Below are 15,219 nucleotides of genomic sequence, written 5' to 3' on the forward strand. Positions count from 1 at the left end.
ACTTGGCATTTTCATAAGCTTGGGTTCTCCATTCATGAAGTGAACTAATATCAAATAACCTCTTTTCACCGGCAAGTTTAAAATCATAGTTGATCTCTCTAATAGCCCAATATGCCTTATGTTCTAGTTCAAGAGGTAAGAAAGAGTTGCATATAAGTTTGGTCTGAAGTCAAAGTATCTCTGCTTTGACCAAACTTATTATAAAAAGTATCAACATTCACAATGCCAAATCAATGTTATATTCGTTTCTGAAGCCATGGGGTTTCTTTTTTGGAGTACTCTTTCTTCCCCTTGGCCCTGTACGTCGAAGTTGAGAAGTGTTCCATCATCGAATTTCTCCTCCTCCCAAGAATCCATTCCAAATTTGATACCAACCTGAATTAGACGAAACATCACGAAGAGTACAAGATCGAATCAGGTAAAATATAGGGGACTAGGTGTTACTAAAAGTCCTAGTTGACATCTCAACGGAGAGGAACCATCACTGGATCTTGTAATTATTTATCAGCAAGAGGTGTATGTATATTGTCAAAAAACAAAAAGCACGAGGTCTATGTATACTGCACATATGTTTCTTACTGGTGAGATGCAACAATCTTTGTGAGATCCGGCGTTCGCCGGTCGCGTTTCCGAGAGGGGAATCGAGCTGCCGTAACAGCAGCCGGCGGTCGCCACCGTAAGCGGAGGGAGGTCCAATGGTCCATGGTTCAGCGAAAGAAAGGTTTGGTACCCCCGCTGTCTCCATGCAGAGATTCCTTTAGCCGCTTTTGCTTTGGTTGGTGACCACGTACGTGTTTTCTACGTTTGATCCAACTGTCAAAAAAATATCTAAACCTAATTACAGAGTTTTTTTAGAACGAAGACGCTCGAATTACAGAGTTAAGCGGCAGAGGAAGGAGGCGATAGATCGATCGTTTGATTCCTCGATCCCGGGCGATGGAGGAGTTGATCAGCAGCGGACTGGCGGGGATGGACATATCCATCCTCCAGGGGGGCGAGGGCGAGGGCGAGGACGAGGCCGAGGCCGAGGATGCCAGTGCCACCAGAGAGCAGAGGGAGGAGAAGATGAAGGATGTGAGGAGGGAGAACCATGATGAGTATATTAACAGCACACCTCCTCCATGTCCATGTCCGCTGCCGCCGGCGGCGCCGGAGACGACGACGCAGGAGGAAGAGGAGGAGGAGGAGGTTTACAGGGAGGAAGATCGGATCGCCAGGTACCGCGGGCTGTGGGAGAGCCGCTTCGCCGGCAAATTTGGCTCCTTCGACGACCAGAGTAATCACCTCTAGCTCCCCTGTTTCGCTCGCATCACTGCCTATTTTTCATCCATTCACCTGCAAATTCATTTGTTCATGGGAACTTGCTCTACTGATGCCACTAATGCACCTCATCCATAGATCAGTCATTTCAGGGGTTAGTCCTCCAAAGACCATGTCATTAACTGTGTCCAATGTTCCTTTTAATGTTGAAAAAGAGATCAGACACCCTATCTAACCAGCTTTATTTAGCATGGATGTATCTTGTTTGCTGATGATAGCTTTGCTTCCTGCCATGCAGCAAGTCTTGGTCCCATGCGGTTTACATTCGGACCCATCCCGAGCTACGCGAGGCCTCATTGTACCATCCAGATCTTCGGCATCCGGGTGGCCGACTTGGAAGACCGCCTCCAGTGGCCGCTGCATGTCCACGGCTTTGTCGCCGCCAGGGACACCTCGGATCACAATCGCAACTTCCTCTTCAACCACACCAGTGATAACTGCCAGGTCCTCACCCAACAGGCAAGCACCATGCATCATTTGTTGTCTTGTTTTATGTTAAAATATATTTCCTCTGATTCTTCATCTTCATCGAGTTGGAGCATGAATTTGATATATTCGCCATAGTTCTCGTCTTCGTTACATGATAGTCTGCCAGCCATTTTGTTGACATGCATGTGTTGCTTGCATTGCAGGATCCATACCTACTGCTGACAGGCCCGTCGCGCGCGATCGTGATCATCGACCCGATCACGATCGAGTTCCAGCTGAAGGTGAAGAGCAAGATGGACCCCAAAGAGGACGAGATGCTGGCCTTCGGGATATTCAACTACCCCCAGACCTACCTTGCCACACATGTGATCCGCTCGGGCATCCTCTGCGACCGGTGCACGATCGAGCTTGCCTATGCGCCCTGGACCCCTCGGTCGAGGCGACCGTTATCGGTGTCCGGATCATCGATGGTGTGTGGCTAGAGGGTCTCCGGGGGCGCGTCGTCGCCGAGGTCACAACCGTGAGGGAAGGAGAGGTGCTGCTGCTCGACTCCCGGGAAGGGAAGATGCCGATCAGCCCTTCGACCGGTGCGGTCGAGCTCTCGAGGCGTGTCGTGTCGGTGGACCTCGAGGGGGGGAAGCTGGTTGTTTCCGTGGTGGCGTCCCCTCAGACCGCTGGGGAAGAAGAAGGCGATGATGGTGGTGGCGTTGCCGTCGTTGTTGCGCGAGGCGAGGCCGTGTTCGCACCGGAGAGGGCCGGCACGAGCAATGGCACTTGCGATCTTGGCTTCTGCAAGGTGGAGGTTGTTGTTGCATGGTCTCTTGTTTCGAGCTTGTGGAATGAGCGGCGTGCCCTCGCGAAACTCGCGGAGGAGAGGGCATGAATGAGTGTTCTTTGTGTTCCTGTGTAGTGATCAGCTCAGGCGAGCACTGGAACGGAGGTTCTTCTATGTCTGTTCAGCCTTGTTTGGGAGTTGATCTAGTCTGCTAATTTATTCAGTCTACTTAATTACTATATGTTGTGACGTGAAGTGCTTCTCTGTATGACCGTCTTTTATTTTCACTTGTCTTCGTTCAATTATAAGTAAGTTTTGTGTTAACCTACTTTGGTCGGTTACCTGTTGGCTTGCAAGTGTAAAACCTGAAAGATGCAAGTGTTCTAGCAAAAACATACATACAGTGATAAGTGCACATATATGTAAAATTTTATTCCCTTCAGGAGACAAAGCACAAGTCCCGCACAAATCCACTCATCGTGTCATTTCAAGTTTTGCGGTACAACGTAAGAATCTGGCACATTGCAAGCTTTCTACTTTTAGAACAGTATAAGACGAGGCAATACAAATGATAATCGAGTCAATTGTAAGAAACTACTATATTTGCGGCTAGGTTTGCAGGTAACCACCAACTCGTTAATCCGTTGTAAAAAACACCGAAAAATTTGTTAAATCGTTGCAAAAAGCACTGATCATTCACTTTGACTCGTTTAAGCGTGTTTATGACAGATGGGACCAGATCATCAGAACTGACTTGGCAAAAAAAAAGATTCTTCTCCAATCTCTTTACATAGGCACCCCTCGCTCAAAAAAGAAAAACGCAATCAAATCCCCCGTCTCTCTCTCTCTCGCTGGCGCACCGGCGGCTCCGTCCGTCTCCGGCTGCCGGCATCGGCAGCGCCATAGCCTCGCGCCGCTCCGCCCGGGCTTCCCCGTAGCTCGCTTCCGCCAGTTCGCCAGTGCATCGAGCACCACCGCCGCCCGCTCTCCCTCTCCAACTCTGCTGTCTCTCTTCCTTCTCCAACCCTGCCGCCTCCCGCCGCGCCAGGGCCTCGCCGGGCGGCGACGAGACCTCCCCGTCCGTGCCCGCGCCGGGCGAGACGATGCGCACCCCAGGGGACACCCTCCCTGCGAGTAGAGCCGGCGAGTGGACGATGCCGGAGGACGAGTTCCACAAATCCACGGCGGCCGGAGCAGGTCCAGCATGGCGTCATCCTCGCCAGAGGGCATGGTCAGGGTGGTGGGGAGCCCGGCCAGAGGAGGAGCCATGGCCGCAGCACCTCCCCTCGGTGGATCCCGTCGCAACCGAGGTCAACAGCGACGGATCTGAGCGGGCGGACGAGGTCAACATCGTCAGGAGCTGATTGCTTTTGGTTTTTAGATCTAGGGGTGTGTATGTTATTTTTTTCTAAATGAATTCCTTAGAATCTGGCTCACTTATAAGAAAGTGATTAAACAGCCCAAATCATCTGATCAGTGTTTTTTGCAATGATTTAACAGATTTTTCGGTGTTTTTTACAACGGATTAACGAGTTGATGGTTTCCTGCAAACCTAGCCGTAAATGTGGTGGTTTTTTACAATTGACTCATGATAATCATTAACTTCTCAGGAACTGCCAAAAAGATTTGCACCGTTGGTGCAGCAAAGGATGAGACACGACTCAAATGTCGCCAGTCTAGTTCCCCTCTATCGCCGCAATCAAGTATTTGTATTTTCTCCTGGCTGCCTATCTTGCTTATGGCAATCCTGGAGACTATCATACAGGTTACAAGATACCTATATATGCATTGTTTGCCTCATCATCTTCTCTGCATAGGCTTCAGAAGGTCTCCGAGAGTTCTCGGGCGCCTGATGTCTTTGGCCTGCGACGACTCCTCGACTACACGGTGCCGAGGTCGACCACATCGGGTTCCTCCAGTAGGTCCTCTGTCAGTAGGAGGGACAAGTTCACGCATACGCCTTTGACAGCTGGTTCAGCATCCTGAAAAAGGACATAGTTCGATGGAAACAGCACAACTTTTCTTGCTTGGGAAAATGCCACAACTGCTAAAGGAAGATATAGCACAACTATTAATTTTAGGCACTGGTTATTGCTAAGCAGATTAGAGCGCAAGTGGAAGTTGTCCAAAGGTAGCAACCCACCAACAAAGTATGATGTATATTGTTTTGTAGTAAGGACAGGCGTACAATTAAAATGGCATCAACGATGTATCTGATGTTTGATTTTTAAAGTGCATAATGATCTCAAAAGATCTTCGTTCATTTGGTTCGAAGTTTCTGTATGATGCATACAAATAGCACTAGCAGATGAGATGATAACACTAGAAAGAATTCCTTATTTAACACTTTTTTAAATTTTGCTTCCCTATTTACACTGAACAATTTTTTCTTTTCTATCTAACAGCGAGTCTAAATTTAATGCCCTTCGTGGCACTTCCGTTCATTTTCATAACTAACGCAGTTAAGTTGCACGTAAAAAGTCACTTTTGCCCCTGATGCAAAATGAGTTTGTGTGCAACGATCAGCGTAACTGGCCGGCGGTGCTGTGGCACGTGGGGCAAGTTCTCAAAAAAAAAAAGTTGTGCAGAGGCACGCAGCTGCTGGGTCGCCGGCGTTGTGTTACGCGGTCGGAGAAACCGACTCATCTGGGCCGGCTACAGCGGTTGGTTGCTCTATACGGCGGCCAACAAGGCGGCAGCGGCGCAGTGGCACGGCAAGGCGGCCATCGCGCCAACGAGCAGCGCTTCGTTGTCCGGATCGATTCCTCCCCGGACAGAGCGCTTGTACACGCACGTACACATGACAAGAGCTAGTAGAAGTACTTGATCTATTTTCCTAGGAAGTTGGCTCATGCACCTAGCAAACCAAGCCGGATACACACAGCATACATGATAAAGCTAGTTAACTACGTAGCCGGTGACGCGACTGCAGCGTCCAGCAAGCTGGACATGACTTTTTTTTCAATAATTAGCTTAAAATTTTGGTCACACTTCCTATGAGGGGTAAAAAGGTCTTTTCCGATATTATTTAACACCGTTAAGACTTAAAATGGACGAAAGTGTCATATAAGGCATAAAATTTTAACTGAGTGTTATATGGAGAAGAAACTTTTTTTCAGTGTCAAATAGGGAATAAAAATTTAAGACAATATTAAATAAGGAATTCTCTCGTAACACTACCAGCAACAGCGAATATACCAGCGAATCTACCAATACATAGACTTATTCTTTACTAGTATTCAGCCCAGGTCAGTCCTGTTTGGGCCTGAAAGCCCGATACCCTGGACTGATTTGTCTGAGTTTTCCACTTGAAGCCTGGTCCAATAGCTGGGGAAGATCCTGAAACGTGTCATTTTCGGTAATTCTAAGAAAGTACGTGTAATATGCCAAAGAGTCAGTTACACCATCGATGCTTAAACTTGGCTATAAAAGTCACTTTAGTGCATTGTGCTTATACGGTCCGAAATCCGTTTGCATACGAAAAGAATGCCGACAAGGCGTGTCGGTGTGGCCCGTTATTTTGCAAATACCTCCCTAGATTTATTGTTCATGGAAAAGCTCCCCAGCAAGGGTCCCGCCTGTCAGTACAGCGAGGAAACTCACACGAAAAAAGGGCACCCTGGATTCGAACCGGTGATCAACGAGTTGAAAGCACCCAGAGCTAATGTGATGTCCAGAATGGATAGGCAACTTAAAGTAATATAACGAAGACGCTCGCTGGGCTAAGATATTTTGCACACCTTAGTTTTGTTATAAGATATTTCTAAAACATATGTAAGCAATAAAAATAATGTTCAAATATTCGTGTGTTATAAATGTTATATAGATACAAACATTGATTAATTAGTAAATAATTTTTTAATATACTCACATATATTAGATCTAAAACTGTCTAGTCAATAAAATGATTTAAAATGTTTAACGAATCTGAAAAGTATTATCCACTCAAGGCTCATATTTAACTTACACAATATGTTGAATAGAGCATTTACTTATCATACAAACGATGATTCATATATTAAAAATATTCATATATTCTAAATAATATGATCACCTATAAATTTTTTTTTTGTATAATTTAAAATCAAAAACTAAAATTCATAGTTATTATTTTAATTAGAAACTTTTTAATAATTATATGCACTTTCATTATAACTCATAAGTATATTTTTAAAGAAAATGTTTGTATAACTAAAATATTCATAATTTAAAAACTAAAATATTGATATGCATATTTAGTCGTGGTAATAGTTAAATTATATATATTTTCTGAACATAAGTCATGAGTGAAATTATACACATCTAAATTCATAAATATTTAGTAAAAAAATTATACACATAAGTCATAAGCGATCGGAATAGATCCGGCTTACTATAGTTTTTGTACATTTCCTTTGTTTTTTGTTTCGTTTTATTTGTTTTTCCAGCGGTATTTTTGGTTTTCCTTTTTTCTTCTATTTGCTTTGGTTTTCTTTGTTTTCTCATTGATTTTCATGGTTTTCCTTTCTTTCTTTTTGTGTGCTACTTTTTTTTTGCTTCTTTCTTATTCTTCTTCATTTTCTTTTGTTTCTTTGTCAGTTATTATTGGTTGTCTTGTTGGTTTTCCTTTTTCATATGTATTTTACATTTTCCCGTATACATTAAGAACATTTTTGTACACATGATTAACATATGTCAAATATATTATTAATATTTTTTTAATATATAGTTTGGTGTCTAATTTTCTCATACATATTGTAAAAAGAATTATCAGTATAGATATTTTTATAAATTTTCACATTTTTAAAATACAAGGTTTACATTAAAAAACTTTTAATATTTTTCAAATACAGGTTAAATATTATTTACAAACAAATTCGAACGTTTTTTAATGATAAAAACATTTTATTCTGGCTTATGCATATTTGTTTCACATTGCACAATGTTTTCTTTGAAACTCTCCTGAAAACCTTTTTTAACTTGCGAACATTTTTAAAGTAATATACATTTCTTTAATTGTACAAACATTTTTCTACAATGTATATTTTTGTAAACATAAAAAAAATTATGTATAGACATTCTACATTTTTCAGTTGTAAGATTAAATTTTTTGAAATATTTATGTAACATCTATTTTGTATTATACATATTTAGGGTTTTTCTGAATACAAAAAATAAAAAATAAAGCAAAAAAGTAAAAAAATGTGAATAAAAGAGGAAGAAGAAACTATAAACAAAAAAAGTAACGTGACGTCAGCCGGCGAGCCGCAGTTACTAGGCTGGCCGAATATGCGCTGCCCTGCAAGTGCGAAATCATTAATTAAGGAGTACTCATTACAAAGATCACTCTCACCTTCCCAGGTTGCGACGAGTGGCGCGTTGTATGTGCGCCACTTGTCGTAACCTGTGAGTTTTTCCTTTTTTCGTAGATCCGTTTATTCAAAATATTTTTTCTCTTAAATCGTGCATCCAAATCTCGAACCGTTTTCACCGTTGGATTCCTCGTGTCGAGATCTTCAAAAGTAGATCCCATGTAGATAAGTTTTGACGAACATTTTTTCACGCAAAGACCAGACGAAAAAACCAAACTGGGAGCACGGGTTTTTTCCCCTTCCGAAAGAGGCACATCCATGCCTCTCGCGAAATCACAACCGTGCCTCTCGTGTAAACAAAACAGTGCCTCTCGCGAAAGCAAAACCGTGTCTCTCGCGGAAGGAAAAAAACCAGAAAACATGTTTTCTTTTCGTTTCCAAGAGGCACGGCTGTGACTCTCACGAAAGCACAATCGTGCCTCTCGGGGAAGCAAAACCTGTTGGGGAACGCAGTAATTTCAAAAAAATTCCTACGCACACGCAAGATCATGGTGATGCATAGCAACGAGAGGGGAGAGTATGATCTACGTACCCTTGTAGATCGCAACGGAAGCGTTGACACAACATAGAGGAAGTAGTCGTACGTCTTCCCGATCCGACCGATCCAAGCACCGTTACTCCGGCACCTCCGAGTTCTTAGCACACGTACAGCTCGATGACGCTCCCCGGGCTCCGATCCAGCAAAGCTTCGGGGATGAGTTCCGTCAGCACAACGGCGTGGTGACGATGATGATGTTCTACCGACGCAGGGCTTCGCCTAAGCACTACAACGATATGACCGAGGTGGAATATGGTGGCAGGGGGCACCGCACACGGCTAAGGAACGATCACGAGGATCAACTTGTGTGTCCTAGGGTGCCCCCTGCCTCCGTATATAAAGGAGCCAAGGGGAGGGGTGCGGCCGGCCAGGAGGAGGGCGCAGGAGGAGTCCTACTCCTACCGGGAGTAGGACTCCTCTCCCGTTTCCTTGTCCAATTAGGAGAGAGGGGGAGAGAAGGAAAGGGGGGGCGCCGCCCCTCCCTCCTTGTCCAATTTGGACTAGGGGGAGAGGGGGCGCGCGGCCTGCCCTGGCAGCCCCTTCCTCTTCTCCACTTTAGGCCCATAAGGCCCATTAACCCCCCGGGGGGTTTCAGTAACCCCCCGGTGCTCCGCTTTTATCCGAAATTCATCCGGAACACTTCCGGTGGTCCGAATATAGTCATCCAATATATCAATCTTTATGTCTCGACCATTTCGAGACTCCTCGTCATGTCCGTGATCACATCCGGAACTCCGAACTAACTTCGGTACATCAACATGCATAAAACTCATAATAACTGTCATCGTAACTTTAAGCGTGCGGACCCTACGGTTCGAGAACAATGTAGACCATGACCGAGACACGTCTCCGGTCAATAACCAATAGCGGGACCTGGATGCCCATATTGGCTCCTACATATTCTACGAAGATCTTTATCGGTCAGACCGCATAACAACATACGTTGTTCCCTTTGTCATCGGTATGTTACTTGCCCGAGATTCGATCGTCGGTATCCAATACCTAGTTCAATCTCGTTACCGGCAAGTCTCTTTACTCGTTCTGTAATACATCATCTCACAACTAACTTATTAGTTGCAATGCTTGCAAGGCTTAGGTGATGCGCATTACCGAGAGGGCCCAGAGATACCTCTCCGACAATCGGAGTGACAAATCCTAATCTCGAAATACGCCAACCCAACATCCACCTTTGGAGCCACCTGTAATGCTCCTTTATAATCACCCAGTTACGTTGTGACGTTTGGTAGCACCCAAAGTGTTCCTCCGGTAAACGGGAGTTGCATAATCTCATAGTCATAGGAACATGTATAAGTCATGAAGGAAGCAATAGCAACATACTAAACGATTGGGTGCTAAGCTAATGGAATGGGTCATGTCAATCAGATCATTCAACTAATGATGTGATCCCGTTAATCAAATGACAACTCATGTCTATGGTAGGAAACTTAACCATCTTTGATTAACGGGCTAGTCAAGTAGAGGCATACTAGTGACGCTCTGTTTGTCTATGTATTCACACATGTATTATGTTTTCGGTTAATACAATTGTAGCATGAATAATAAACATTTATCATGATATAAGAAAATAAATAATAACTTTATTATTGCCTCTAGGGCATATTTCCTTCAGCCTCCACTTGCACTAGAGTCAATAATCTAGATTACACAATGAAATAAATAATAACATCATTGCATGTTAATCTAAATACCTTTGGTTATGCTTTGGACAGGACAATGTCTGAGGAAGAACATATATTCGTGTGGGGGTACAAGATAATCGGCAAGAAGGGACATGGGCGAATATGGGTCATCGCCCAAAAGAAGAACTTGCAGATAACAATTCGAAGGAAAGCATTGGATTTCGGCAGCAGTGACGAAGCCTCTTCAGTAGGTTTTGGTTTTTTCTACAAATTTCCAAGCTTTGGGAGCTGAATTTATTGTCCGAAGTAGTGTTTATATTATTTTCATCCAACAATTCACTTCATTCAAGTGACAATTGTGAGACTATGTTTACAATAATAGGCTTTCAACTTTGAGTTGTTGCTCAATTTTTAGATGCCACATACTAAATTGTGGCTTTTACTATTTTTTTATTGCATATGCTGCACTAGTCCAAACCAGTGTTATTTCACACAATAGTTTGGTTATTTCTGATGCTTTAGCTTATTGAGAACCAAAGAATCTGTGATACGGCTATTCTGTGTAAAGGAAAGATATTTCCATGGTCTGCACATTTATATGACAGAATTAAGAGATGCTTTTGTATGGCAGTGTTAATAATTACTCCCTCCGTAAACTAATATAAGAGCGTTTAGATTACTATTTTAGTGATCTAAACACTCTTATATTAGTTTACAGAGGGAGTAGATATCAAGTGTCATATTGTCTGGACAACTTGCATTAAGGCTTTAAGATGTAGTAACAACGCTTGGTTCGTAGAAAAGCCACGGCTTCTGACTCCAATGCATTCCAAAACCGTAAGGTTGTATTTGTTTCGCTCGCAATGTCTTTCATAGCCATGGTTTCCGATACAGGACTTAACGAAACTGAAGACGCCCAGATCGGAGCTGATTGGAAAACGGGAACACATCTGCGCCAACCAAACGAAGCGCGGTTTCGAGTTAAATTAGTGTCTAGGCTACAATTGTCTTGCAGAAGTTGTACTAAAGTAGTTAGGCTGATTATCAAATTAGGATATGTATTGTAAAAACTCTAGAAAATTTGATAAGATCATATATAAATTTCTGTTCACCACTGTCACATGCACAGGCTAACTCAAACATTGTGTACATACATCTGATATAATATACTCCCTCTGTCCCATAATGTAAGACGTTTTTTGACTCTACTGTAGTGTCAAAAAACGTCTTACATTATGGGACGGACGGAGTATTTTATAAGGATAGCTTTGTTCTACAACTCTTGTATCTCACTTTTTTATGTCCAAACATAAATCAACCGCTTTACAGAAGAGATGCATTACAACACAGAACTTTCAAACTCCATATATCCTAGCTTACGCAATAGCTTGAGCGCCATCCAGCTCCAATCATCATCTGAAGATACCTTGGGCTGCAGAACAAGGAAAAAGTGGATGCAACTTCAATACTAGCTTGTACAACAATTTTTTTTCTCTACAGATGAGCTTGCAGCTGAACATGCAGACAAGAATACCTGAAAAAAATAGGAACATCAACTATTTTCAGGTGCATATCCAAGACAAAAGGTCAACAAAATTATCTAGTTGGATAAAGTTTAATTTATGCTAAAGGCCCTGTGAACGATACTACTTAAGATTTGCATGCTAGATCATGGCTAGAGTGTGGATTTGCAACAAGAAAATAAATCATGAACAAGATAATGACTAGTAATGCTTTCAGAAATTTCAGTTGGGCATCAAAAGTGGAGTTTCATTTTGAGACCAACAAAGTGAACCAGCAGAAAAACACAACAACTATAATCTACTCCAGGCGGCCACCTAAAATGGTTTTACAAGGTCCTTTTTGTAAAATGTACCGGCGACCACCTAATGATAACATCCTATCCATCAACTTTTCATCCAGTGGCTCAAAATCGCTCGGAGCATTCGTAGCACGAGTTCAACCATAGCACTGGATACGTTCTCGTACTGAACATGCTATAGTATATTGACAACCAGCAAAGAAAAAAGACTCATTCAAGTGCTTCAAAATTATCAACTGAAGAAGGAAAACAATCACAAAAATGCACTCTATTGCTTACATGTGCAGGGCTACGAGGAGGTTGAGGCATCGCAGGGGACGGATCGGCAAGATCGTGGAAAATGAAATACTTGCAGAAAGTAATACTTGAAAAATGGACCACAAGGGCAACAGTTTCCTACCACAAAACCCCTTGCAGAGATAGCTGCAGCTAATAGTTTGCTGCCATCATTTCCTACAGAGCACCAAATATAATTAGTGCACTATATTAATGAGTAAAGCAGATGCAAAAATTAAAAATGGACATATTTGACACCTCTTGCAGTTTAGTGCAATTACGCCGATCATGACCTGTCACCCCACAGTAGCCACATTTCCTCTTTGATCTTTGCTTCTTCATCTTTGCCTGCAACCTTTTCTTCGGTGCACCTCGGCCTTGCACATGCACTGGGTCCAGAACCTTTTCCAAATCTCCACAATCAATTTCTGTCGTCTGTGGCAGCACCGGACCAAACCTAATGCATTCCTCCTGACCACGGCTTGATTCCTTGCTGCCATCTTGTCCATTCCGAACCATCTTTAGACGCTGATACTCCTCACTGGATTGACATGCCCGGAAACATGCCGCGTGACTCAAATTCCGCAACTCACAGTACCTCACAAGGCTTTCCGAATAGTCATACATCTCGCTCTTTCTGGTCGGAGGGAATGCAGACTTTGCACTCATCGTCCACCTCATGGGAACACAACACCTAGGCAGCAGTTCCACTTGACGTATTCCCAAGATGTAGAATATGTGAGAGCATGGTGTTCCCAAGCACTCCAGCTTACGACAAGAGAAACTGATCCTGTACAGAGAACCTTCCTTCAGCTCACAACGCACTTCGAACTTCTTCTCTCTTCTATCGATCTTAGCCACAACATATGTAGTCAACTCCCATGCATCTAGTATCTCGCTGATAACACATTTGCTGACGTCATTTATGCTCCATCTGACCAACTCAAACATACAAGGAGTGAAAACTCGGGCAGCATGTTTCTCAAGACTTGAAGCATCCGCGTCTGTAAATGGAACGGACTGCAAGGCCACGATGTCTAGGATCGCCTCATTCAAGCGTCGTCCCGAAAGGCAACGCTCATAGTGCTCTAGCATATCAAACAATGTCATCTTACCCTCAAGATGTGTATGTAGCACGGAGTTTAGGCTCTCACTCCGCTGATTGCTGCTCAATCCTAAGAAACAGTGCCCCACCAGGTATGGAGCACACCACAACTTCCTCACTTGTCACTTCATTCCTTTGTAAGAACTCTATCCATTTTATCTCATGCTCTTCCATACAAGACAAGTCATATATGAAATATCTAAATTCTTCCCTAACCTCGTCATCATGCAGATGGCGTACAATGTTCTGTTGAATGTGCCATACACACAGCCTGTGGTATGAGTCAGGCCACACCACCCTGATCGCTCTCTGCATTGCAAGGTCCCCGTCAGTGATTACAGATATCGGATGCTTCTGCGCCATGGCTTCAGAAAATGTCCGCAACATCCACTCGTACGCCTCGTTAGTTTCATGAGAAATGATCCCGCATCCAAAGATAACTGTGTTGCGGTGGTGATTCAACCCGACAAACGGCACAAACGGCAAATTGTACTTATTGGTCCTGTATGTGCTATCAAAAACCACAACATCGCTGAAAGCCTCATAGTCAAGGCGAGATTGAGTATTGTACCAGACCAATCCCTTCAGATGCCCATCTTTATCAACCAAGTATTTGAGGAAATAATCTGGGTCTCTCTCTTGCCGCGCCATCATGTGACGGATCACCGTCTGAGCATCACTAGCAGCGACTGTTTCCTGCTTGTAGTGATGGCAGAAGTTATAGATGTCCCTCGTCGTGCATCCAACCTAGTCATATCCATCGTACTGCATGCACAACACATCCATGATTTTGTGTTTCTGGATTCCAACACTTTCCATCTCTATAATGTCCGCTTTCTGCTCGTCGCTGATTCTTTTGTGGGAACGCAAAAAGCAAGCAAGGTCTCGTGGGGCCAGAGGATGGTTGTGTTCATCGATGAAATCCTTCACAAACCACCGCCCTGTTTTGGTGACTCTTGCAATGACAAATTTCGCTTTACACCCCACACAAGTGATATTCCGTGGCTTTCTCTTCCTATCTTCTCTCTTCCTCTTCATGTGCTTCTCTTCACGGCAACCTTCACGACTACAGACAAATTTCCTCAGAATTATCTTCTCGTTCGCTTCATCCCACTCAACATAGCCTTTTCTCACACTAAAGCCTTTCTCAAGAGCATACTTGTTATAAAACTCAAAACCTTCATCCCCGCTATGAAACATCCTGCTGACAATGTTTACGTACTCATCCAAACACTCAGCACTTACATCGGCCATCTATTCCTGCATATCACATACAAATTAACAACTGGTCTCAATCATGCACCGGAAGTAAAAGAATTTCCATGCTCACATATTCCCCTCAAGGTAAGAGCTTCAGCGTTTCAGAAGTTCATCAAGGCTTATTTTGTTCAGCATATCTTCGGAAGTGAATTAATACTATGGTGTACAATGAAGCTAATTATTCTAGTCAACTGGCCACATAGTCTTTTTACCATCAGAATCAATGATAAGAGATATTCAGTGGGTTGGAACATGTTTACAATAAAGTACCTTTAAAACAAGCTCAAAGTATCCAATATCAAAATCCAGTTTAGTCAGAGTAAAAGGCTTGACTACTTCCTCACCAGTACCATCCTTCCCTCTGCAACCGGTTAACAAAATACAGAAAACGGAATCAGAATATTCGACTCGCTCCATGTACCAAAAAGAATGACCATAACTCAACATCATAACTGTACACCAGGATATGAGCAGTACAAATGGTCAAACCTGCATCTTATATATTGGCCAATTGCAAGGCCCAACACAGAAGTATGTCTAGGGAAACAAATTTGAACTTGGCCACATTATGACTGATCTGTCTCTTCTGCACAAGATCATAGCACATCCATTCATTTTTATATTATACACAAACTTCAAAAGTAGTAACCTTGAATGCGGCAAGTAATTTTGTATCCGCCAACTGATTAATTAAGCTGGCATG

The 15,219-nt window shown here is 43.2% G+C and overlaps 1 long non-coding RNA gene across 1 annotated transcript; it reads right to left on the minus strand.

The window, feature by feature from the left end:
* Positions 1-11,427: 11,427 nt before the first annotated feature.
* On the minus strand, positions 11,428-12,574 carry LOC125548724. The gene is made up of 3 exons (XR_007301152.1): positions 12,410-12,574; positions 12,155-12,328; positions 11,428-11,587 (listed from the first exon to the last, which is right to left on the minus strand). It is a non-coding gene; the product is annotated as an uncharacterized LOC125548724 (long non-coding RNA).
* Between the last annotated feature and the right edge of the window lie 2,645 nt (positions 12,575-15,219).

The sequence above is a fragment of the Triticum urartu genome, chromosome 3 (assembly GCF_003073215.2).
Source record: "Triticum urartu cultivar G1812 chromosome 3, Tu2.1, whole genome shotgun sequence".
NCBI classification, from domain to species: domain Eukaryota; kingdom Viridiplantae; phylum Streptophyta; class Magnoliopsida; order Poales; family Poaceae; genus Triticum; species Triticum urartu.